This window comes from Schistocerca americana, chromosome 5 (genome assembly GCF_021461395.2).
Source record: "Schistocerca americana isolate TAMUIC-IGC-003095 chromosome 5, iqSchAmer2.1, whole genome shotgun sequence".
Classification (NCBI taxonomy): Eukaryota; Metazoa; Arthropoda; class Insecta; order Orthoptera; family Acrididae; genus Schistocerca; species Schistocerca americana.
The window spans coordinates 112,326,630-112,350,754 of NC_060123.1; the positions used below are offsets into that span (position 1 = coordinate 112,326,630).

The 24,125-nt window shown below is 43.3% G+C and overlaps 1 non-coding gene across 1 annotated transcript; it reads right to left on the reverse strand.

Moving 5' to 3' along the window:
- Window positions 1-9,240: 9,240 nt before the first annotated feature.
- On the reverse strand, window positions 9,241-9,323 carry Trnas-gga. Its single transcript is given in 2 exon segments — window positions 9,241-9,274; window positions 9,284-9,323. It is a non-coding gene; the product is annotated as a tRNA-Ser (tRNA).
- Window positions 9,324-24,125: the final 14,802 nt, after the last annotated feature.

Sequence of the window (24,125 nt, forward strand, 5' to 3'; positions counted from 1 at the left end):
TTTTCACCATCACAGTATAGCTTCAAAGCACCAGTTAAATCCACTACCTATGCGACTGTACGTATCCAGACCTTGAAAACGTAAACAGAACAATTGCAAGGCTTATTCTGCAGCAGAGGTGAAACTGCAATTTGACACAAATGCTACCGCCGCCAACACGCAAGGAACTCACCTCACAGAAAAATTTTCCATGCTGTTTATAAGATTTTTAGCCCACTGTGGCAGAGAAGCCACTTTAGTAATATTTACACTTCTGAAAATATTTTGTGCTACACTGGTTGCTCCAGAGGACACTCTTTTGCAACACTACTTGGAATAATTTGACTATTATCTTATTGCGTTAAAAACGTACTTCATTTAAGGATTAGTTTTCTTTTCTTCACCTCAGGGATTGGAACTGATCAACCAGCTTGCTACTAAGGGGTGTCTGCACCGGAAAACCGCGTCATATTCCAGTCCCGTTGTATCCTTGCGCCAAGGTTTCAGAAAGTTACCGACGCCATGCTCCGAGCCCTCAGTGTGGTCACTTGCACGTTATCGGACACTGAGCCGCCTATCACACAACAGTTTTAGCATTTGGCTGCTGCATGCTACAGGAAACTGCGAGTTTGCTTGATTAAAATTTAAAATCTTCTGACGCAGAGTTCCGGTCACGATGCGGTTTGTACCAAGTGATCATAAACAAAAGAAATGATACAACAGTTATTTCATTAGATTGTGGCAGGGTGGCACTGAAACCGGTTTCGAATATTTCTAAAAAGTAAAAAACCCGTCATGGTTGAGAAAATATTTAAAGCCATTTGCCGATGGATTCGATATCCAGTTACTGTTGGGCCCTTTTTCCATTTCATATGCCTGTATGACGGATGGGTTTCATATCCAGCTACTTTTCCGCAATCTAATGATCCCCTAACAGAGTGAGACGCGTCATTAACATTAAATAATTTTGCAACCAGGTCTGTTTTTTTCCCTTAAATAGCTCAGATACATGTTACGTTGAGTGCTTCATTCTTATTACAATCGACCGACGTGTTGATGGAACTTACGAAATCGTAAAGGAGCGTGCGTGGTCAGTGGGATAGTATGTCTCTGCTTCGTCTAACTCCTCATCCATTGGTTTAAGAATCCAGGACTCTGGAAAATCAATAACCGGGATCCGTTTTCTGACCCAGCTTATTACAATATCTATACAGGTGCTCTCAGATAAAAATCTGGTAGATTTATATTTTGTTTATTGCCTACCCTGTCTTTTATTACCTTATAGTTGCCATTTCCAATTAATATCACCAGATTACAATAAAACTAAATACCTTACTTAAATGCTAGACCTGAACACAAAAACAATTATAATCTGCTACTTCGCATTGATACAACATTATTTAAACTCCAGAATGAGATTATCACTCTGCAGCAGAGTGTGCGCTGATACGAAACTTCCAGAGAGACTGAAACTGTGTGCCGGACCGAGACTCGAAATCGGAAAATTTGCCTTCTAGAGGCAAGTGCTCCACCGACAGAGCCACCCAAGCACGACTCATGATCCGTCTTAACAGCCGTATTTCTGCCAGTATCTCATTTCTTACCTTCGAAACTTCACAGAAGCTCTTCAGCGATCCTTGCAGAACTACCACTTCTGGAGGAAAGGATATTACGAAAACATGGCTTAGCCACAGCATGGGCGATATTTCAAGAATGAGACTTTCACTCTGCAGCGGACTGTGCGCTGATACGAACCTTCCTGGCGGATTAAAACTGGTTGTGAGTAGTGTTTGGGTAGCTCAGTTGATTGAGCACTTGACCGCTAATGGCGAAATTCCCAAGTTCGAATTTTAGTCCGGAACACAGTTTTAACCTACCTGGAAGTTCCATTCTTTAAGCTGTTCATAATCAGTTTTCGCTTCTACCCACTGAGATAAACGTGTTAACCCTAACACACACAGTACTTCTTCACAAGACTGGTTTAAACGTTTATAGCTATGGCTGTGGCAATTAGAGACGGTTGGGCGTTACTCTTGATTCTCCATCTGTGCTACTTCCTTCAGTATTGAGTTCGGCTGAAACATGTAGTGGAGTGTGATATTGTTTGATGTATTGAAGTTAAGACGTTTTGCCTCTTCAATATTGCCACCACTGCTACCTCAGTTTTGCTTAAAAATATTCTTCACAACTCGCTTCTAGCTCAGAACAACTGTCAGTAGCCGGCCGGAGTGGCCGTGCGGTTAAAGGCGCTGCAGTCTGGAACCGCAAGACCGCTAGGATCGCAGGTTCGAATCCTGCCTCGGGCATGGATGTTTGTGATGTCCTTAGGTTAGTTAGGTTTAACTAGTTCTAAGTTCTAGGGGACTAATGACCGCAGCAGTTGAGTCCCATAGTGCTCAGAGCCATTTGAACCATTTGAACCAACTGTCAGTAGCTCGTACTGTAATCCACCTACTGCTAAGATTCATGTCTTAACAGATGGCTTGTCATCCTGTCCTCCTTATCAGTGTTTTCCACAAGTTCCTTTCCTCTCAGATTCCGCACAGCGCCATTTCATTCCTTACCTTATCAGGCAACCAAATTTTCAGCATTCGTCTGTAGCACAACATCCCAAATCCTTCGATTCTCTGCAGTTCCGGTTTTCCCACAGTCCATGATTCACTACCATAAAATACTGTACTCCAGGCGTACATTCTTAGAAATTTCTTCCTCAAATTGAGCCTAATATTTCATATTAGTAGATTTCAAATGGCCAGGAATGCCCTTTTTGCCATTGCGAGTCGGCTTGCGTCCTCCTCGCTCCGTCCGTCATTGGTTATTTTACTGCCTAGGTAGCAGAATTCCTTAACTTCATTTACTTCGTGACCGTCAGACCTGATGTTAAGTTTCTCGCTGTTCTAATTTCTATTACTTCTCATTACCTTCGTGTTTTTTCGATGTGTTCTCAATCCGTGCTCTGTACACATTAGATTGTTCATTCCGTTCAGCAGATCATTTAATTCTTCTTCACTTTCACTCAGGATAGCAATGTCTTCAGCGAATCGTATCATTGATATCACTTCACCTTCAATTTCAGTTACACTCCTGAACCTTTCTTTTGTTTCCGTCATTGCTTCCTCGATGTACAGCTTGAACAGTAGGGGCGAAAGGCTACATCCTTGTCTTACACACCTTTTAATACGAGCACTTCATTGTTGGTCGTCCACTCTTATTATTCCCTCTTGGCTGCAGTGCATACTGTACGTGACCCGTCTCTCCCTATAGCTTACCCCTCCTTTTTTGGAGGCCCGCATCTCGTGGTCGTGCGGTAGCGTTCTCGCTTCCTACGCCCGGGTTCCCGGGTTCGATTCCCGGCGGGGTCATGGATTTTCTCTGTCTCGTGATGGCTGGGTGTTGTGTGATGTCCTTAGGTTAGTTAGGTAAGAGTAGTTCTAAGTTCTAGGGGACTGATGACCATAGATGTTAAGTCCCATAGTGCTCAGAGCCAGCTACTTTTTTCAGAATATCGAACATCTTGCACCATTTTACACTGTGGAACGATTTTTCTAGGTGGACAAATCCTATGAACGTGTCTTGATATTTCTTTAGTCTTGCTTGAATTTTTGACCACAACATCAGACATCCTCTCTCGTGCCTTTACCTTTCCTAAGCCCAAACTGATCGTCTTCTAGCGCATCCTCAATTTTATTTTCCATTCTTCTGTATATTATCGTTAAAGCAACGTCGATATGTGAGCTGTTAAGCTGATTGCGCAATAATACCCGCACTTGTCAGCTCTTGCCGTCTTTGAAGTTGTGAGGATGATGCTTTTCCGAAAGTCGGATGGTATGTCGCCAGACTTATACATTCCACACACCAACGTGAATAGTCGTTTTATTGCCACTTCCCACAATGATTTTAGAAATACTGATGGATTGTTATCCTTCCCTTCTCTCTTATTCAATCTTAAGTCCTCCAAAGCTCTTTTATATTCTGAACCTTGCACTGGATCCCCTATCTGTTCTATATCGACTCCTGTTTCTTCTTCTATCATATCACACAAATTTTTCCCCTCATATAGGCTTTCAATGCATTCACACCTATCTGCTCTCTCCTCTGCATTTAACAGTGAAATTCCCGTTGCCCTCTTAATGTTATCGTGTTATCGTCCGTGCTTTATTGCCACCGATGGTTGTTTTGATTTTCCTGTATGCTGAGTCTGTCTTTCCGACAGTCATTTCTTTTTCGATGTCTTCACACTTTTTCTGCAGCCATTTCGTAATAGCTTCCCTGTAATTTCTGTTTATTTCATGCCTCAGCGACTTGTGTTTCGGTATTCCTCCGTTTCCCGGAACATTTTTGTACTTCCTCCTTTCATTGATCCGTTGAAGTATTTCTCCTATTACCCATAGTATCTTAGCAGTTATCTTCTATGTAACTATGCTTTCATTCCCAGCTTCTTTGATGGCCCTTTTTACAGATGTCCATTCCTCTTCAACTTTACTGCCTGCTGAGCTATTCCTTATTGCTGTATCTGTAGCCTTAGGGAACTTTAACCGTATCTCGTCATTCATTCGTACTTCCATATCCTACTTCTTAGCGTATCGATTTTTCCTGACTAATGTCTGAAACTGCAGCCTGCTCTTCATCACCACTATAATGTAATCTGAGTCAACATCTGCTCCTGGACACAACTTACAATCCAGTATCTGATTTCGGAAACTCTCTCTGAGCATGATTCTTACACTGAAATCTTTCTTTATCACCCGACCTATTCCTAGTATACCTCCTCCTCTTGTGATTCTTGAACAGAGTATTCGCTATTACTAGTTGAAACATGTTACAAAACTCAGTCTTTCTCCTCTCTCATTCCTTCTCCGAAGCCCATATTCCGCTGTAACCTTTTCTTATACTCCTTCCCCTACAACGGCATTCCAGTCCCCCATGTCTATTAGGTTTTCATCGCTCTTTACATACTGTATCACCCTTTCAATATCCTCATACACTTTCTCTATTTCTTCATCTTCAGCCTGCGACGTCAGCATGTATACCTCAACTGTCGTTGTCGGTGCCGGTTTTCTGTCGATTCTAATAAGATTATACCTGGCACTGAACTATTTACAGTAACACACTCTCCACCCAACCTTCCTGTTCATAACGTATCCTACTCCCGCTATACCATTTCCTGCTGCTGCTGACATTACCCTATACTCATCTGATCAGAAACCCTTGTCTTCCTTACACTTCACTTCACTCAACTCTACTATATCTTGATTGGGCCATTGCATTTCACCTTTAGGATTTTCTAGTTTCCCTACCACGTTCAAGCTTCTAACATTCCACACCCTGACTCGTAGAACAATATCCTTTCGTTGATTATTCAATCTTTTTCTCATTGTAACCTTCCCCTTGGCAGTCTCCTGATAGAGGTCCGAATGGGAGACTGCTCCGCAATCTTTTACCAATGGAGAGGTCATCATGCCACTTCTTCAGTTACAGGCCACATGTCCTGTGGATACACGTCACCTGACTTTAATGCAGTCGTTTCCATTGCCTTCTGCATCCTCATGCCGTTGATCATCGCTGATTCTTCCGCCTTTAGAGGCAGTTTCCCACCCCTAGGACAAGAGAGTGCCCTGAACCTCTGTCCACTCCTCCGCCCTGTTTGCCAAGGCCGTTGGCAGGATGAGGGTGACTTTCTGTGGCGGAGGTCTTCGGCCACCAATGCTGAATATTAATCTAAATATAAGCAGCGGCGGGGTTCTAACTCGAGACCAAATTCGTTTTAATTGTGAATGAAAGGCGCTACCCGCAGGCCACCTGTGCTACTATGATTGAACAGGTTTATTATCACCTGTAAGTCGCACAGGTTCCTATTCACGAAGAAAATTTTTCATCCGTTCTTTGTTAACAAGCGCAATTTTCAAATTTTCTTCATCCAAAATGCAAGTGTTGAAACTCTTGAATCTTCCGAAATGACAGTTTCCATATGGATTGTGCTTCACACTATTCGGTCTGTGTCCCTACACAGTATTTCATTTCATTATCCATTATCAATGGTGGTTCATATTTGAAATACCCACCGAATATAACTTTGTAGATAACATCATTTACCTCCAGATGTAACTTTGCTCTTTCTAATTCCTTTGCCTGTATTTCGGAAACATTTCCAGGTTTTCTCTGTTCCAAGATCCGACTTTTGCGTGATAAATTGTTATTACATTATTTTCCTGCTGCATTAGATTCCTACTGATTAAACAGTAATGTCCAATATTTCAGCCACTCAAAACGCATCGCAAATGTCATGCTGTATCGAACTACAACTACCGAGCTCACGGTTCCAAAGTCCAGCGGCAATAACATGCTCAGTAATCACTTTTTAAGCAAACTGCATCACCTCCATGGCCTAGATCACTAGAAATCCCCATCAGCTACATTATCTGGCCATCCAGTGGATCGACTGCCCTCGGGTGCGCCTGCCTCACTTCCTGAAGCTCAGCTGTGGAATCATTATTTCGTACTTCGTTGTCTCCCAAACCTCTGATCTTAAATGCCCAACTTCCTCTACATGTTGAGCCAGCAGGCCTCATTGTCGTGGGTCGATACCGTGCCGAGACATTATTTATTTTAACATGTTGTGTGGGATGCGCATTTTGTTATGTTCCACCCGCTCACCATGGCTCCCATTCAGTTGCACGCTGTGTCATTTTCCCGTGCTGCTAACACCACAGATAATGCGCACGTGCCTACCGCATTCTTGCCTTAGCAGCACCATCTTGATTCCACCATCACGGTCGTGTAGCCGGTCCACCTTATCCACGAATGTGACATAATTCTCGTAATTGTCTCGTGATGTTGCAATGAACTCTACATGAATACAGACCAGAAATATATGCGCAATAGCCACTGCAAACAACTTTTTAGCCGTCACTGTGTGCACATACTTAACCGTTTCAGACAATATTTGCAGAGACCTTTCATATTTCAGTGATCGCACTAGTATCTAACACCACTCCAGAATTTCCGACGACCAACATACTCCTCCAAAGAATTTGTCATGCCGCTCTTTCACATTTTCACAAACATTTGTAATGTTATTTGCTCAGAAATCCGCATCGAATTTCAAATTTCCTCGTACAAAAGAGATTTGTTCATGTGCCGATCATAATACCAGCAATACGTCCATAAATACCTCTATGAATAACTTTAAATGCACATTAGCGTAGGGCCCAAAATAATTAAATTTGCCTATATAGAAGGATAACCATTTCTGCTGACGTACCAAGCGACCGCTATGTTATACATATAAAACATCTTTGAAATTTCCTGGTCGGTTTTGACTAATACAGTATCAACGACAATTTTCTACTTTTGAAATGACTCACTTGTTTTGTGCTCTGTTTCCAACGTGCGATTCATCTCTGTTGCATGAATACTATCACTTATACCAGTCAATTCTTTACACACAGCCTCCTCATGTATGACTTGCTGTAGCTGTACTGGCTCCATGAAAGTGCGATTGACGGATTCATTGGCTTTGGAGCTCTTCGCTACCTGTAGCTGGGAGTCCGTTGTGCATATTCCACGGTTTTTGCACACAGTCTTAAGTTCAGCGTCTACCTGCGAAACAACGTTTTTCAGCTGCACCGTAAAATGCTTGCCCAATCTCATCTCGCACTGGCTACATTGATTTTCAGTGTCTTGTTTCATCTCCGATTCCAGTTTAGACATTTTTTTAGGGACATGACTATGTACCCGCTTCATTTCCATTTCTTGCTTGGAATTTACCTTAAAGGTCTTCGTTTTTACATTTGTTACCGGTTCATTCTCTGTTTTATAACAGTTTTTAGGCTACAATGTTCTTTACTAATTTCAAATTTACGAGGGTGAGTCAAATGAAAACTTAAATATATTTTTAAATATTATTTACTGTGCGGAAGTAGTACAAAGCTGTATCACGTTTCAATATGATCTCCCCTACGCTCAATGCAAGTCGTCCAGCGCTTACAAAGTACATAAATTCCTTTAGAAAAAAATTCTTTTGGTAGTTCGCGCAACCACTCGTGCACCGGGTGGCGTACCTCTTCATTAGAGCGGAACTTCTTTCCTCCAATTGCGTCTTTGACTGGTCTAAACATATGGAAATCACTTTGGGCTAGATCTGGTGAGTATGATGGATGAGAAAGACCTCAAAATGTAGGTCTGTGATTGTTACAACTGTTGTACGAACAATGTGGGGCCTTGCATTGTCATGTTGCAAAAGGATACGTGCTGACAGCAATCCAAGTCGCTTTGATTTGATTGCAGACCGCAGATAGTTTTTAGGAGGTCTTGGTATGATGCGCTGGTGACAGTGGTCCCTCTATGCATGTAATGCTCCAAAATGACACCTTTTTCGTCCCCGAAAAAAAATCAGCCAAATCTTCCGTGCTGATGGTTCTGTTCGAAACCTCTTTGGTTATGGTGATGAAGAATGGCGCCATTCCTTGCTCGCTCTTCGTTTCCAGTTGGTGGAAGTGAACCCAGGTTTCGTCCCCAATAACTATTCTTGCAAGCTCTTCAAAAGCATCAACACATCGTTCTCTCGTTTCAGCATTCAGCTGCCGTTGCACCCGTCTTGCAGACACTTTGTGAAATTGGAGCACATCATGCACAATGTGGTGTGCTGACCCACGACTAATCTGTAAACATGCTGCAATGTCATTCAGTGGCACTCGGAGGTTTTCCTTCACTATGGCTTCAACTGGTGCAATGTTCTGTGGAGTCACAACTCGTTGTGCCTGACCTGGGCGACGAGCATCTTCCAGTGCAGTCACCCCATTTGCGAACTGCCTATTCCATTCGTAGACTTGCTGCTATGACAAACATGCATCGCCGTACTGAACCTTCATTCGTCGATGAATTTCAATAGGTATCACACCTTCACTGTGCAAAAAAACCGAATAACAGAACGCTATTCTTCCCTGGTGCAAGTCGTAAGTGGGGCGGCCATCTTTATACAGATACTGCGACGGTATGAATGCACCTGCACTATGCTGCCACCTACAAGCCATTCTGTGCGCTGTTTGTAGCACGCTTACCAGCTTACAGGATAACGGGGCGAAATTTCGATTTATTATTACAAATTTAACGTTTTCATTTGACTCACGCTCGTAAAACAAGAATTTCAAAAAATGGTTCAAATGGCTCTGAGCACTATGGGACTCAACTGCTGTGGTCATAAGTCCCCTAGAACTTAGAACTACTTAAACCTAACTAACCTAAGGACACCACACACATCCATGCCCGAGGCAGGATTCGAACCTGCGACCTAGTGGTCGTGCGGTTCCAGACTGTAGCGCCTTTAACCGCTCGGCCACTCCGGCCGGCAACAAGAATTTCAGTTCATTAAATTTATTTGCAGTTGCGATTATGGACAGCCACCATCTGTAGAAAGGAATGACGACAGTGAAAATTCGTGGCGGATCGGGACGCTGACCCGGATTTCCCGCTTATAGCGATCGGTTGCCGTACCATTCGGCTATCCGTGCATGACTCACGGCCAGACCAAAACTTCCGTTAGTCAACAATTACGCGTGTACAACTTGTACTCATACATCCGTTATGCGTATTCCCGTACAGGTAAGACATTTTACTGTCGATACAGCACAAGCGAATTTCTTGTAAATTATCTCACCTGTACATGTAAGTACAGGCTGTCGACGCATGGTTGACGACGTGTGGAAGTCGGTCCCTCATGAATTGTCAGTGTCGTCATTCAGTTCTACAGATGATGATAATCCATGTTCGCAATTTCGAATAAATTTAACGCATTCCGTAATGGTATTAGTCGCCGCAGTGCCTGTTGCTTTGGACATGCGTCCACTTCCAATGAAACTTCGCATCGTAATTCAGAATAACACAGGCATCGCAGTATTTGTGTTTAACATCTAAGTCAGTGGCAATATCAAAACGTTTCGCTCAGCAGGTGTAACGCCTGGAGAAAACTATTCGGATTCTGATTCTGTTCAAATGGCTCTAAGCCCTATTGGACTGAACTTCTGAAGTCATCAGTCCCCTAGACTTAGAACTACTTAAACCTAAATAAATTAAGAACACCACACACAACCATGCCCGAGGCAGGACTCTAACCTGCGACCGTAGGAGCCACGTGGTTCCGAACTGAAGCGCCTAGAGCCGCTCGACCACAGCGGCCGGCTCTGATTCTGCCTTTACGCGAATATCATCAGGGCTAGAGGGTACACAGTCATACAGGTCGAGTACAGTTGCTTCCCCTTAAACGTGTCCTGTTGAAACCACACTTGGAGATTGTCCCACCGTTTCATTTCATAGTTGTACTCACACCAACGACATATCAAGTCTGAAAACTCCAGCAGTATTAAATTCTCGCTTAATTTATCCCATATCAATAATAATACCCTCTACTTCACTCTGTTAAATAGAATCTGTTGGGTACTTACTACTATCGGCCACTTGTTCTCAGTTGTTACAAGCCTACTCTATAGTTGTTGAATACTTTTGGAACTTTGCTTGTCACGTCTTTGTCGCCCTTTGCAGATCCCACCACAACAGCCACTGTGGCTGTTGTGGTGGGTTACCATCCCGACGCGTGCCTCCACACATGCACGACGCCGCCTACGCCCTGTTGCAGTCTACGTCCGAACTCCACGCTGAAAAACTGATGACCGAAACGTGACCTGTAGCACGTGCAGAATTCTCAACGAAATTATTACACACGGTAATTACACAGCCGTTTCCTGGAAACAGATTTTCACCAATTTGTAACATTTGAAGTAGCCTTCCATGAATTTATTAGCATTTATCCATTTTACTCGGAATTCGATTTTCTTTAATTGCCACTTCGAAGTAGAGTTCTCTGCTTTCCCAGAGAGAAAATAAAATGCTAAAAACTGCTCCTGCAATATAGGATGGAACGAAGTGCTTGTCACAGCAAACAGAGGATTAACAGAGGAACGTGTTAGAGTGTTAGCACAGAGATATTTTTATACTGTTTAATCAAAGCTCATCTACATACACTCCATCTGTTCACCTTGCCTGACCTTATATGTTATGCAGTCTTTCGTATGCAGGGCTCCCCTCTGTGTGATCTGATTAAGATTTGCAGTAACACAACATAACCCTCGTAGAGGTTAGTATACCTTGAAACAAATAACAAGCCAATGCTAACGTAGTAAAGTATATAAAATAATACACGATTTGGGGCCTACGTCCTCCATGTTAATTGGAGGACTTTCAAAAAATTATCAAAGCAACATGTGACAGTCATCAGAATTCACGAAGCGTGTGCGACAGAAGGTAATTCACGTAGACACTTGTGCTTTATCTAAAAACCCTGTCTCGTATATAATTTCAATAACATTGCTTCTGGGCGTGGGACTTGAAAACGGAACTCCAAGACAGTTGTTGATCTGCTTGGGAACAAGTTACTCGACATTCTCCAAAATATATAAGAATTCACACTCACAGCCGCAGCACAGAGGTCATCAGCGACGATCTCATTGTAATAATGAGAAAGTACACAACTTGACAATAAGCATCGTCTTACAAACCTTAGAGATGACGTAATGACGCTACATAAACTTTGTTCATTTACCCATGTAACGTATTAGGCTATATACATTGTCAGTACCAAACATAACGTTACAAACCAAGCGAAATCACTGCCTGCGTGACTGTATGTATTAAGAGTTTGTCAGCATGGGACCAACAATTGCAAACCCGATTTCCCGAGTAAGGTGGAAGTAACGTTCGACACAGGTCCTGGCTCAGCCGTCACACGACACGTTCTCCTCAAACAATGATCTGACACTCCTGTTTATAGATTTCTTGTCTACTGACGTCGGACGAGTTACTTTACTAATACTTGTTGTTGTTGTTATCTTCGGTCCTGAGACTGGTTTGATGCAGCTCTCCATGCTGCTCTATCCTGTGCAACCTTCTTCATCTCCCAGTACTTACAGAAACCTACATCTTTCTGAATCTGCTTAGTGTATTCATCTCTTTGTCTCCCTCTACGATTTTTACCCTCCACGGAGCCCTCCAATGCTAAATTTGTGATGCCTTGATGCCTCAGAACATGTCCTACCAACCGGTCCTTTCTTGGTTGGTTGGTTGTTTTGGGGAAGGAGACCAGACAGCATGGTCATCGGTCTCATCGGATTAGGGAAGGATGGGAAAGGAAGTCGGCCGTGCCCTTTCAGAGGAACCATCCCGGCATTTGCCTGGAGTGATTTAGGGAAATCACGGAAAACCTAAATCAGGATGGCCGGACGCGGGATTGATCCGTCGTCCTCCCGAATGCGAGTCCAGTATCTAAACACTGCGCCACCTCGCTCGGGGGTCCCTTCTTCTTGTCAAGTTGTGCCACAAACTCCTCTTCTCCCCAATTCTCCTCAATACTAATACTTAGTCTGACATAAAACATTCTTGAGTTTTGTACCGCGTCATAACAACAACAAAAAAAAAAAAAAAAAAAAAAAAAATTGGGAGAAACCAATATTGTGGCCACTGTTGCAGTAGACTTCTCTTGGGTCTACTGATGATACTTACACTTTTGATAATACTTTGTTCTACAGTGACCCCTCCAGTGGATACTCTTTAGGAATTTGGTTCAAATGTTAATTCATGTATTTTTCAGATTTATTTTCCAAGACTTCAGACCTTGGTTTCGGTCCTCCTGCTCCTTGATAAGACGTGTCTGTCTCCGCAAACTGCATCAACCTTTAGATCTTTCCAGTTGTGGTATGTACCAAAGTTTCTGAAACTTCCCATCAGCGCTCTCTGAGTCCCCGCCTTGGTAAATCGCAACCCTCAGGGAGCTCAGCTGCTCACTCCGTGACAGTAGTGGCATTTGGCCGCCTCCTGCTAGAAGGAATTCTGTTTCATACTCAATTAATATTTAATTATCTAACGACACAAAGGTCAGATCACGATGCGGTTTGCGCCAGTCAGTCTTAAGTAAAAGAAAGCCCACGTACATGGTCATCATTGTTTTTTAGCTCAGTTGATTGCGGTAGTTACTGTACTTGATAAATCGTAAATGAGTGTAGCCAGTGAGATAGCACGTCACTGCCATGTCTGTAACTGGCGAAAAGAGCTTGGATTTTGTCTGCCTTGAAATACAGGTGAGACTTCAGAGCATGTATTTTTATGTAGGCAAATATGGCTTGAAGGCACTGGCTGCGTTACTGGATTTACATGGCATGTCAGAAAACTTCCTTGCCCCCTATATACAACAGGAGATGCATGCGGTCAGCAGTTGGACGCCAGGTAGTGAAAGAAGTGTAGAGGAACGGCACCACCCTTGAATACTGCGGTATATTAGCACTGGCGGTTAGAGAGTATTCATTCTTATGCGAAGGTGAATAGTTCACTTTCGACTCCGATATAACAGAAACGAGTGACTCAAGGATCCATGTTTAAGACCGTCGTATGACAATAAAGCGACAGCAGAACGTCAGTGAAATATTTACATTACTTAGGAACTTTTATCTTCTGTTTTATGAGCATCATCATTTAAACCGTATAGAACAATAAAAAATTCTCAGTATGTCCACAGTTTTAGATATGGCTGCGGGACCTCGGCTGTTCAGTACAAAATGTCAAATCAAGTGATCGCTGTATCAAGTAGTTATCAACAGATACCAGTCTTTGAATGCCGGCTCCTATTTTGATCAAAACCGAGGTTTGAATCTTCTTACACATCGGACTGGGTATATGAAGATTGCGTAATATATCGCAGAAATTGGTGGCCAAATAAAACAACAGTTTGGAAATTAAAGGGTTCAAAGGTGTTTGATTTGTCATTCTACAATGTCATCATGTTTCCAGCCCTTTCAAGTGACTAAAATTACTCGAGCTTTCCGCCAAGCACTTCTTAGCCATTGTCAAGTGGTATGAGAGCCTGAGGGTTGCTGGTACAGTAGCTGCCAACTGTGACGTCACTGGAGCTCGCGGACTCGATGTATATGGCCATACCTACACTCGGCGTTCGATGTGCACGTGTACACTTCCTTAATGCTGGAACCATACTGACAGAAGCCCTTTTAGTCCAACGTCATCCCTGATAAGGGAGACTGTTTTGCAGAAATGAGAGAAATAGAGCATATCGCCGCCCATTTAATTGGAACTACAGTAGGTGTACCAATCATGTTATTGTTGTGGTCTTCACTCCTGAGACTCGTTTGATGCAGCTCTCCGTGCTACTCTATCCTGTACAAGCTTCTTCATCTCCCAGTACCTACAGCAGCCTACATCCTTCTGAATCATCTTAGTGTATTCACTTATTGATCTCCCTGTACGATTTTTACCCTCCACGCTGCCCTCCAGTACTAAATTGGTGATCCCTTGATGGCTCAGAACATGTCCTACAAACTGATCCCTTCTTCTTCTCAAGTTGTGCCACAAAATTCTCTTCTACCCAATTCTATTCAATACCTCCTCATTAGTTATGTGATCTACCCATCTAATCTTAAGCATTCTTCTGTAGCACCACATTTCGAAAGCTTCTATTCTCTTCTTGTCTAAACTATTTAACGTTCATGTTTCCCTTCCAAACATGGCTACACTCCATACAAATACTTTCAGAAACGACTCCCTGACACTTAAATCTATGCTCGATGCTAACAAATTTTTCTTCCTCAGAAACGCTTTCCTTGCCATTGCCAGTCTACATTTAATATCCTCTCTACTTCTACCATCATCAGTTATTTTGCCCCCAAATAGCAAAACTCCTTTACTACTTTCAGTGTCTCATATCCTAATCTAATTCCCTCAGCATCACCCGACTTAATTCGACTACATTCCATTATCCTTGTTTTGCTTTTGTTAAGATTCATCTCATACCCTTCTTTCAAGACACTGTTCATTCCGTTCAACTGCTCTTCCAAGTCCTTTGCGGTCTCTGACAGCATTACAACGTCATCGGCGTACCTCAAAGTTTTTATTTCTTCTCCATGGATTTTAGTACCTACTCCGAACTTTTCTTTTGTTTCCTTTACTTCTTGCTCAATATACAGATTGAACAACATCGGGGAGAGGCTACAACCCTGTCTCACTCCCTTCCCAACCACTGCTTCCCTTTCATACCCCTCGACTCTTATAACTGCCATCTGGTTTCTGTACAAATTGTAAATAGCCTTTCGCTCCCTGTATTTTACCCCTGCCACATTCAGAATTTGAAAGAGAGTATTCCAGTCAACATTGTCAAATCATGCATCACCAAAAATTGGCACTCCACTTTCGTGACGAGCAACCGCATGAAGCCAGTGTGGATTTTGCACGGACCAGTAGTGCACGTTCCAGAGATTCACATGACATGACAATGATTTGTGAAGGAAGCTTCACGCGTAAACAACACATCAAGAAGAAAATCTGAATGACAGTGATACCGCTGTGTAAACCGAAAATTCAATGTCATTTACGTACAGTTTTTAGTGGAATGAGACGCCAATGAAAATGGCGTGCAATCTGTCCCACACTAACTTCAGAATTGTGTACTACAGAGGCGAGAACAGCAGATTCATTGTCATTCTTAGACGCTGTGTACGTTGACACTTTCTGGGTATCAAGCTACCTGATTGCAAGGGTCTTATGGAGATGTTAGGGCAACGGACTTGCCGCAGTGGATACACCGGTTCCCGTGAGATCACCGAAGTTAAGTGCTGTCGGCGTGGTCGGCACTTGGACTGGTGACCATCCAGCCGCCATGCGCTGTTGCCATTTTTCGGGGTGCACTCAGCGTCGTGATGCCAATTGAGGAGCTACTCGACCGAATAGTAGCGGCTTCGGTCAAAGAAAACCATCATAACGACCGGGAGAGCGGTGTTCTGACCACACGCCCCTCCGATCCGCATCCTCCTTGAGGATGACACGGCGGTCGGATGGTCCCGGTAGGCCACTCGTGGCCTGAAGACGGAGTGCTTTTGTGGAGATGCTAGAAACAGACGATCTGAAGTATGCGTCGATCCTGATTGCATTCAACGTACAACACGACAGCTGTCGTTGCATTTCTGGGACATTCGCCGTAAATTAACGTTATATTAGGCCTTTCTTTATTATTGAAGACCGACATATCGACGAGACGACTGTATATGTCACAAGCTACAACAAAGGAGGAAAAGCACTATACGCGAAACAGGTCACAGCGTACTTTCTTTTTCTGCACCAACAGCATTACAGCAGGCCCGAGCTGGAGACTGTAATAGATAGAACGGTATAGGTAGGATGTATTTATTTATACCCGTGGTCTAGGGTACGACTTCCATGGCACTAGAGCGACCTGTAAAGGGCAAAAACTAGGGAACAGATAACGTTTCAGTCGCAAAACCATACATGTGGAAGTGTTTGTTGTCCTTTATGGATTACACATTCATTCCTATTGTGTTGGCACATGAAATAAGCTCATCCCTGGCAATAGCCAACTGTTTTTTGGAATTTTGCTTCATTTCGGAAATATATGATGAAGTGACAGAGTTAAGTGACCGGGCCAAATATCTCACGAAATAAGCATCAAACGACAAAACTACAAAGAATGAAACTCGTCCAGCTTGAAGGGGCAAACCAGATGGCGCTATGGTTGGCCCGCTAGATGGCGCTGTCACAGGTAAAACAGATATCAACTGCGTTTTTTTTGAAAATAGGAACCCCCATTTTTATTACATACTTGTGTAGTACGTAAAGAAATATGAATGTTTTAGTTGGACCACTTTTTTCGCTTTGTGATAGATGTATGCTGCTCGGTATTCTGGACGACATCATCCAAGTGTCCGGACCGTTCGCCGGATACTTACGTTATTTCAGGAAACAGGAAGTGTTCAGCCGCATATGAAACGTCAATCACTACATGCAACAAATGATGATGATCGAGTAGGTGTTTTAGCTGCTGTCGCGGATAATCCGCACATCAGTAACAGACAAATTGCGCGAGAATAGGGCATCTCGAAAACGTCGGTGTTGAGAATGCTACATCAACATCTATTGTACCGTACCATATTTCAATGCAGAAGCAATTGCATGGTGACGACTTTGAACGTCATGTACAGTTCTGCCACGGGGCACAAGAGAAATTGCGTGACGATGACAGATTTTTTTTGCGCGCGTACAATTTAGCAACGAAGCGTCATTCACCAACAGCGGTAACGTAAACCGGCATAATATGCACTACTGGGCAACGGAAAATCCACGATGGTTGCGACAAGTGGAACAACAGTGACCTTGACGGGTTAATGTATGGTGCGGCATTATGGTGGGAAGGGTAATTGACCCACATTTTATCGATGCCATTCTAAATGGTGCAATGTATGCTGATTTCCTACGTAACGTTCTACCGATGTTGCTACAAGATGTTCGACTGCATGACAGAATGGCGATGCACTTCCAACATGATGGATGTGCGACACATAGCTAGCGTGGGGTAGAAGCGGTATTGAATAGCATATATCATGATAGATGGATTGGTCGTCGAAGCACAATGCCATGGCCCGCACGTTCACCGGATCTGATGTCCACGGATTTCCTTTTGTGGGAAAGTTGAAGAATATTTACTGTCGTGATCCACCGACAACGCCTGACAACATTTGTCAGCGCATTGTCAATGCATGTACGAACATTGCGAAAGGCGAACTACTCGCTGTTGAGAGGAATGTCGTTACACGTATTGCCAAATGCATTGAGGTTGACGGACATCATTTTGCGCATTTTTTGCATTAATGTGATATTTACACGTAATCACGCTGTAGCAGCATGCATTCTCAGAAATGATAAGTTCACAAAGGTATATGTGTCACATTGGAACAACCGAAATAAAAAGTTCAAACGTACCTACGTTCTGTATTTTAATTTGAAAAACCTACCTCTTACCATCTGTTCGTCTAAAATTGTGAGCCATATGATTGTGACTATTACAGCGACATCTATCACAAAGTGAACAAACTGATCCCACTAAAACATTCATATTTCTTTGCTTACTACATGACTATGCAATAAAAATGGGTATTTCTATTTAGAAAGCTCAGTTGATATCCGTTTGACCCATGGCAGCGTCATCTAGCGGGACAGCCATAGCGCCATCTGGTTTCCCCCTTCAAGCTAGACTAGTTTGGTTCTTTGTAGTTTTTTCGTTTGACGCTTATTTCGTGAGATATTTGGCCCGGTCACGATCAATGGACCACCATGTATATAGACTCAAGTGCCAAAGAAAGCGCCTGCTATAAGCATGCGTATTCGAATACAGAGAATACGGCAACGCCTAATTAATACAAAAAGTGTCTGGCGCAGTCGTTAGATCTGTTCCTGCTGGTGCAATGGTAGGTTATCAAGATTTAAGTGAGTTTGAATGTTGTGTTATAGTCGACGCACGTGCGATCGGACACAGCATTTCTGAGGTAGCAATGAAGTGGGGAATTTCCCGTACGACCATTTCACGAGTGTACCTTGAATATCAGGAATACGGTATAACATCAAAATTCCTGTAACAACGGGACCAACGTCGTCTGAAGAGAATCGTTCAACGTGACAGAAGTGCAACCCTTCCACAAATTGCTGTAAGTTTGTGTGCTGGGTCACTTACAGTAGTCAACGTGAGAAATAATCAACGAAACATAATCGATATGGGCTTTCGGATCCGAAGGTCCACTCGTGTACCCTTGATGTCTGCACGACAAAAACCTTTACGCCTCACCTTGGCCCGTTAAGACCGACATTGGACTGTTGGTGACTGGTCGGACGAGTCTCGTTTCAAAGTGTATCAAGCGGATGGACTTGAACAGGTATGGAGACAACCTCACGAATCCATGGAACCTTCAAGTAAGCAGATGACTGTTCACGCTGGCGAAGGCTCTGCGGTAGTGTGGGGTGTGTGCAGTTGGAGTGATTTGGGATTTCTGATACATCTAGATACAATTTTGACAGGTGACACGAACGTTATAATCCTGTCTGATCACCTTCATCCATTCAGGTCCATTATGCATTTCGACGGATTTGGGCAATTCCAGCAGGACAGTGCGACAACCCAAACGTCCAGAATTATTACACAGTAGCTTCAGGAACACTCTTTTGAGCTTAAACACTGCCGCTTGTCTCCAGGCGCCCGAGACATGAACATTATTATTTAGCATATCTTGGATGCTTTGCAACGTGCTCTTCACTCTTACGGATTTATGAACAGCCCTGCAGGATTCAAGTGTCAGTTCCCTACAGCACTACTTCAACGTTAGTCGAGAACATGCCATGTTGTGTAGCGGCACTTCTGCGTGCTCGCAGAGGCCCTACTCGATATTAAGCTGGTGCACCAGTTCCTTTGGCTGTTCAATATATATTAGAAAAAGTTATGAATCACCCCAGTTACCAGAGCTACTGAAGGTAGACGTTGAGAGTGGATATTGTACCACAGACACAGTCCCTTTGATTGTTCAGAGATGTCACTAAACCCCCAAATATGTAAACAACCATGCATGAGCAGCACTTATTAGGCGGAGGGGATCCGACAACCGATCAGTTACAGTCATTCCACCAGGAAGGAGGTACACAGCTCGTGTAGTCTGTAGTTCATCCATGCCTAGACGGTCACTACTTCTGTTCGATCGCGTCCGCATTGTTACTTTGTGTCATGAAGGGCTCCCAACAAAGGAAGTGTCCAGGAGTCTCGGAGTGAACCAAAGCGATGTTGTTCGGACATGGAAGAGATACAGAGAGACAGGAACTGTCGATGACATTCCTCGCTCAGGCTGCCCAAGAGCTACAACTGTAGTGGATGACCGCTACCCACAGATTATAGCTCGGCGGAACCCTGACAGCAACGCCACCATGTTGAATAATGCTTTTCGTGCAGCCAAAGGATGTCGTGTTACGACTCAAACTGTGCTCAATAGGGTGCATGATGCGCAACTTCACTCCCGACGTCCGTGGCCAGGTCCATCTTTGCAACCACTACACCATGCGGCGCGGTACAGATGAGCCCAACAACATGCAGAATGGACCGCTCTGAATTTTGTATCACGTTCTCTTCACCGATGATTGTTGCATTTTCCTTCAACCAGACAATCGGAGATGTGTTTGGAGGCAACCCGGTCAGGCTGAACGCCTTAGACACACTGTACAGCGTGTGCAGCAAGGTGGAGGTTACCTGCTGTTTTCTGGTGGCATTATCTGGGGCGACGTACGCTGCTGGTGGTCACGGAAGTCCCCGTAATGGCTGTACGATACGTGAGTGCCATACTCCGAAGGATAGTGTAACCATATCGGCAGCATACTTGCGAGGCATTCATGTTGATACACGAAATTTCGCACCCCCAACGTGCATATCTTGTGAATGACTTCCTTCAGGATAACGACATCGCTCGCCTAGTCATGCACCCTATGGAACATTTCTGGGATACACTGAAAGGGGATGTTTATGGACGACGTGACCCATCAACCACTCTCAATGATCCACGCTGAATCGCCGTTGAGGTGTGGGACAATCTGAACCATTAGTATCTTGATGAACTTGTGGATAGCATGCCACGACGAATGCAGCCATGTAGCAATGCAAGAGGACGTGCTACTGGGTCTTAGAGGTAACGGTGTGTACAGCAATCTGGACCACAACCTCTGAAGGTCTATCTGTATGGTGGTACAACATGTAATGTGTAACCACACATGAGTAATAAAATGGGAGGATATGATGTTTACGTTGATGTCTGTTCCAATTTTGTTTATAATATATATATATATATATATATATATATATATATATATATATATATATATATATACTACTGGCCATTAAAATTGCTACACCAATAAGAAATGCAGATGATGAACGGGTATTCATTGGACAAATATATTATACTAGAATTGACACGTGACTACATTTTCACGCATAGATCCTGACCCATCAGTACCCAGAACAACCACCTCTGGCCGTAATAATGGCCTTGATACACCTGGGCATTGAGTCAAAGAGAGCTTAGATGGCGTGTACAGGTACAGCTGCCCATGCAGCTTCAACACGATACCACAGTTCATCAATAATAGTGACTTGCGTATTGTGACGTGCTAGTTGCTCGGCCACCATTGAACAGACGTTTTCAATTGGGGAGAGATCTGGAGAATGTGCTGGCCAGGGCAGCAGTTGAACATTTTCTGTATCCAGAAAGGCCCGTACAGGACCTGAAACATGCGGTCGTCCATTATCCTGCTGAAATGTAGGGTTTTCGCAGGGATCGAATGAAGGGAAGAGCCACGGGTCGTGACACATCTGAAATGTAGCGTCCACTGTTCAAAGTACCGTCAATGCGAACAAGAGGTGACCGAGACGTGTAAGCTTTGGCACCCCAAACCATCACGCCGGGTGATACGCCAGTATGGCGATGACGAATACACGCTTCCAATGTGCGTTCACTGCGATGTCGCCAAACACGGATGCGACCATCATGATGCTGTAAACAGAACCTGGATTCATCCAAAAAAATGACGTTTTGCCAATCGTGCACCCAGGTTCGTCGTTGAGTACATCGTCGCAGGCGATCCTGTCTGTGATGCAGCGTCATGGGCAACCTTAGCCATGGTCTCCGAGCTGATAGTCCATACTGCTGCAAGCGTCGTCGAACTGTTCTGCAGATGGTTGTTGTCTTGCAAACGTCCCCATCTGTTGACTGAGGGATCTAGACGTGGCTGCACGATCCGTTACAGCCATGCGGACAAGATGCCTGTCATCTCGACTGCTAGTGATAGGAGACCGTTGGTATCAAGCACGGCGCTCCGTATTACCCTCCTGAACCCACCAGTTCCATTTTCTGCTAACAGTCATTAGATCTCGACCGACGCGAGCAGCAATGTCGTGATACGATAAACCGCAATCGCGATAGGCTACAATCCGACCTTTATCAAAGTCGGAAACGTGATGGTACGCATTTCTCCTTCTTACACGAGGCATCACAACAACGTTTCACCAGGCAACGCCGGTCAACTGCTGTTTGTGTATGAGAAATCGGTTGGAAACTTTCCTCATGTCAGCACGTTGTAGGTGTCGCCACCGACGCCAACCTTGAGTGACTGCTCTGAAAAGCCAATCATTTGCATATCACAGCATCTTCTTCCTTTCGGTTAAATCTCGCACCTGTAGCACGTCACTTTCGTGGTGTAGCAATTTTAATGGCCAGTAGTGTATATTTATGATGATCTGGCAGTCTGAGGAAACGTGTCGACACTCTGTAGAGCCTGTTGGGTTGAAACAGCGGAATGTGGAATGTGGGCGAGTGCTATACTGCTGGAAAGCACCCCTGAAATGTAGAACACGAAGGGCAGCACAGAAGGTTGCATCAGAACACTATCATGGAATTTTGCAGTCAGGGTGGATGAAATAACCACCAGAGTGCTCTTGATGTCATGCGAAATCGCAGACCAGATATAGATCCAGTGAGTGTGGAATGCACGCAAAGAGCTTGGATACAGGTCCACAGCTTATAACACTACAGTTTGATATACCATAACCTTAAAGTTGGAGGCAGTTCGTATAGTGAAATTATTTTTATACAAGCAGTTATGGTATGAAACACCAGAGCAGTGTTACCCTCTGAGAGGAATTTCGTTATGTTGACCGTGTTGTACCTAACGGAGGTGGCTTATCGGAAGTGAAAGTCAGAATTACGTAAATATTTAATCAGTAACAAGCAATATTTTACTTATCTACACTGTTCAAAGAATAAAGAAAACGGTCGCCAGCCTAATTAGGCATGAGAATGAGTGACATTCTTGTTCAAGAATCTAGGTATGAGTAACTTTAATGGACAAACACAACCTATACCTTTCCACACGCGATTGCAATGAACTGTGGCACCTGAATACAGTATGTTCAAGTTAAGGTTGGAGATAACAGATCAGAACAAACTGTTTGCGTAAATATAACAGATAACAAAATACACTACTATCTTGAGGACTTAGCCAAACTGAATGGTCAAATAACGTTACTCTTAATATTCAGTGTAGAATCGTAAATTGGACATAGGTTTAGTATTACTTTTCAAACAAATTCCTATCTGACATGAAATATGGATGTGGTTCGCAAAAAATTTTGTTACTGTGTATAGATTGAGTCTCTCACTACTAACACCTTTCTACTTAGAATGAAAATTAAATGGAGTTCGCTAACATATTACTTCTCACTGACTTTTGAATGAAGAAGTTACTATTTCCATAGACAGTGGCCTTTCTATTAATCTTTATCTAGCATGAGCACAATAGACAAACTGTTCACCCTGTTACACCATTAATATGAAATTTTAATACACAAGATGAACCCAATATTATACAGATCTCACTACAATAGCAAGAGTAATTGAAACTGTCTACAATTAAGTAACTTTTTGCATTTTAACTACTTTCAATGGAGAGGGGCCCTTAATCTTGACCACTGTAGCAGAGCAAACTAAACATACTTTCAATACACTAAAGAAAGAAGCCCTCAACAAACATGAACATTTAACTTTCGACATTACCAATTCCCAACTTTTGCTGCATTGAAGCACAAAATTGAGATATTTGTAAGATCCTCTCAAGAAACAATATTAAATTTAGCACACTCTATTGCCATATTAATTTTAATATGCTTTCAATAAAGGACACTTGGTAATCGCTTTAGTTCAATCGGAGAGTAACATGAGAGGTGTAATGATAATGGAAAAATCAAGGTTGGTACATGAATTCAGTTATAAATTACCTAATATCTGAGCACACTAACACATCCAATAAACAGATCCTTCACTGTACATTACTATAGTTCTTCCGTTCTAATACAGTGATTGCGCAATGCATTGGCGAGTGCATGTTGGTAGGTAGATTTGCAGGTAGAATTGCTGGACTCTGTCATTTCTTGGTGGCGATGATAGATACTAATTTCAGAATAGTTCTAGCTCTTTAACCATCCATCCGAAGCATTGGAAAGCGTCAGGAAAACCTGTCTCGGAACCAGCACAATACACAACTTTTACATGAGCAGTTGATAGTTTAGTATCTCGTACCCGTCTGACTCTTAATTCCACCTTTTTATCCATGCCAACCACATTTTGCGCGCACTGCAAAGTTCCGTTCCATGGGGGAACCACAACGCATTTTACATACAAAGTAATTTAGGGGAACCACGACGCCTTTTACATACAAAGTAAGTA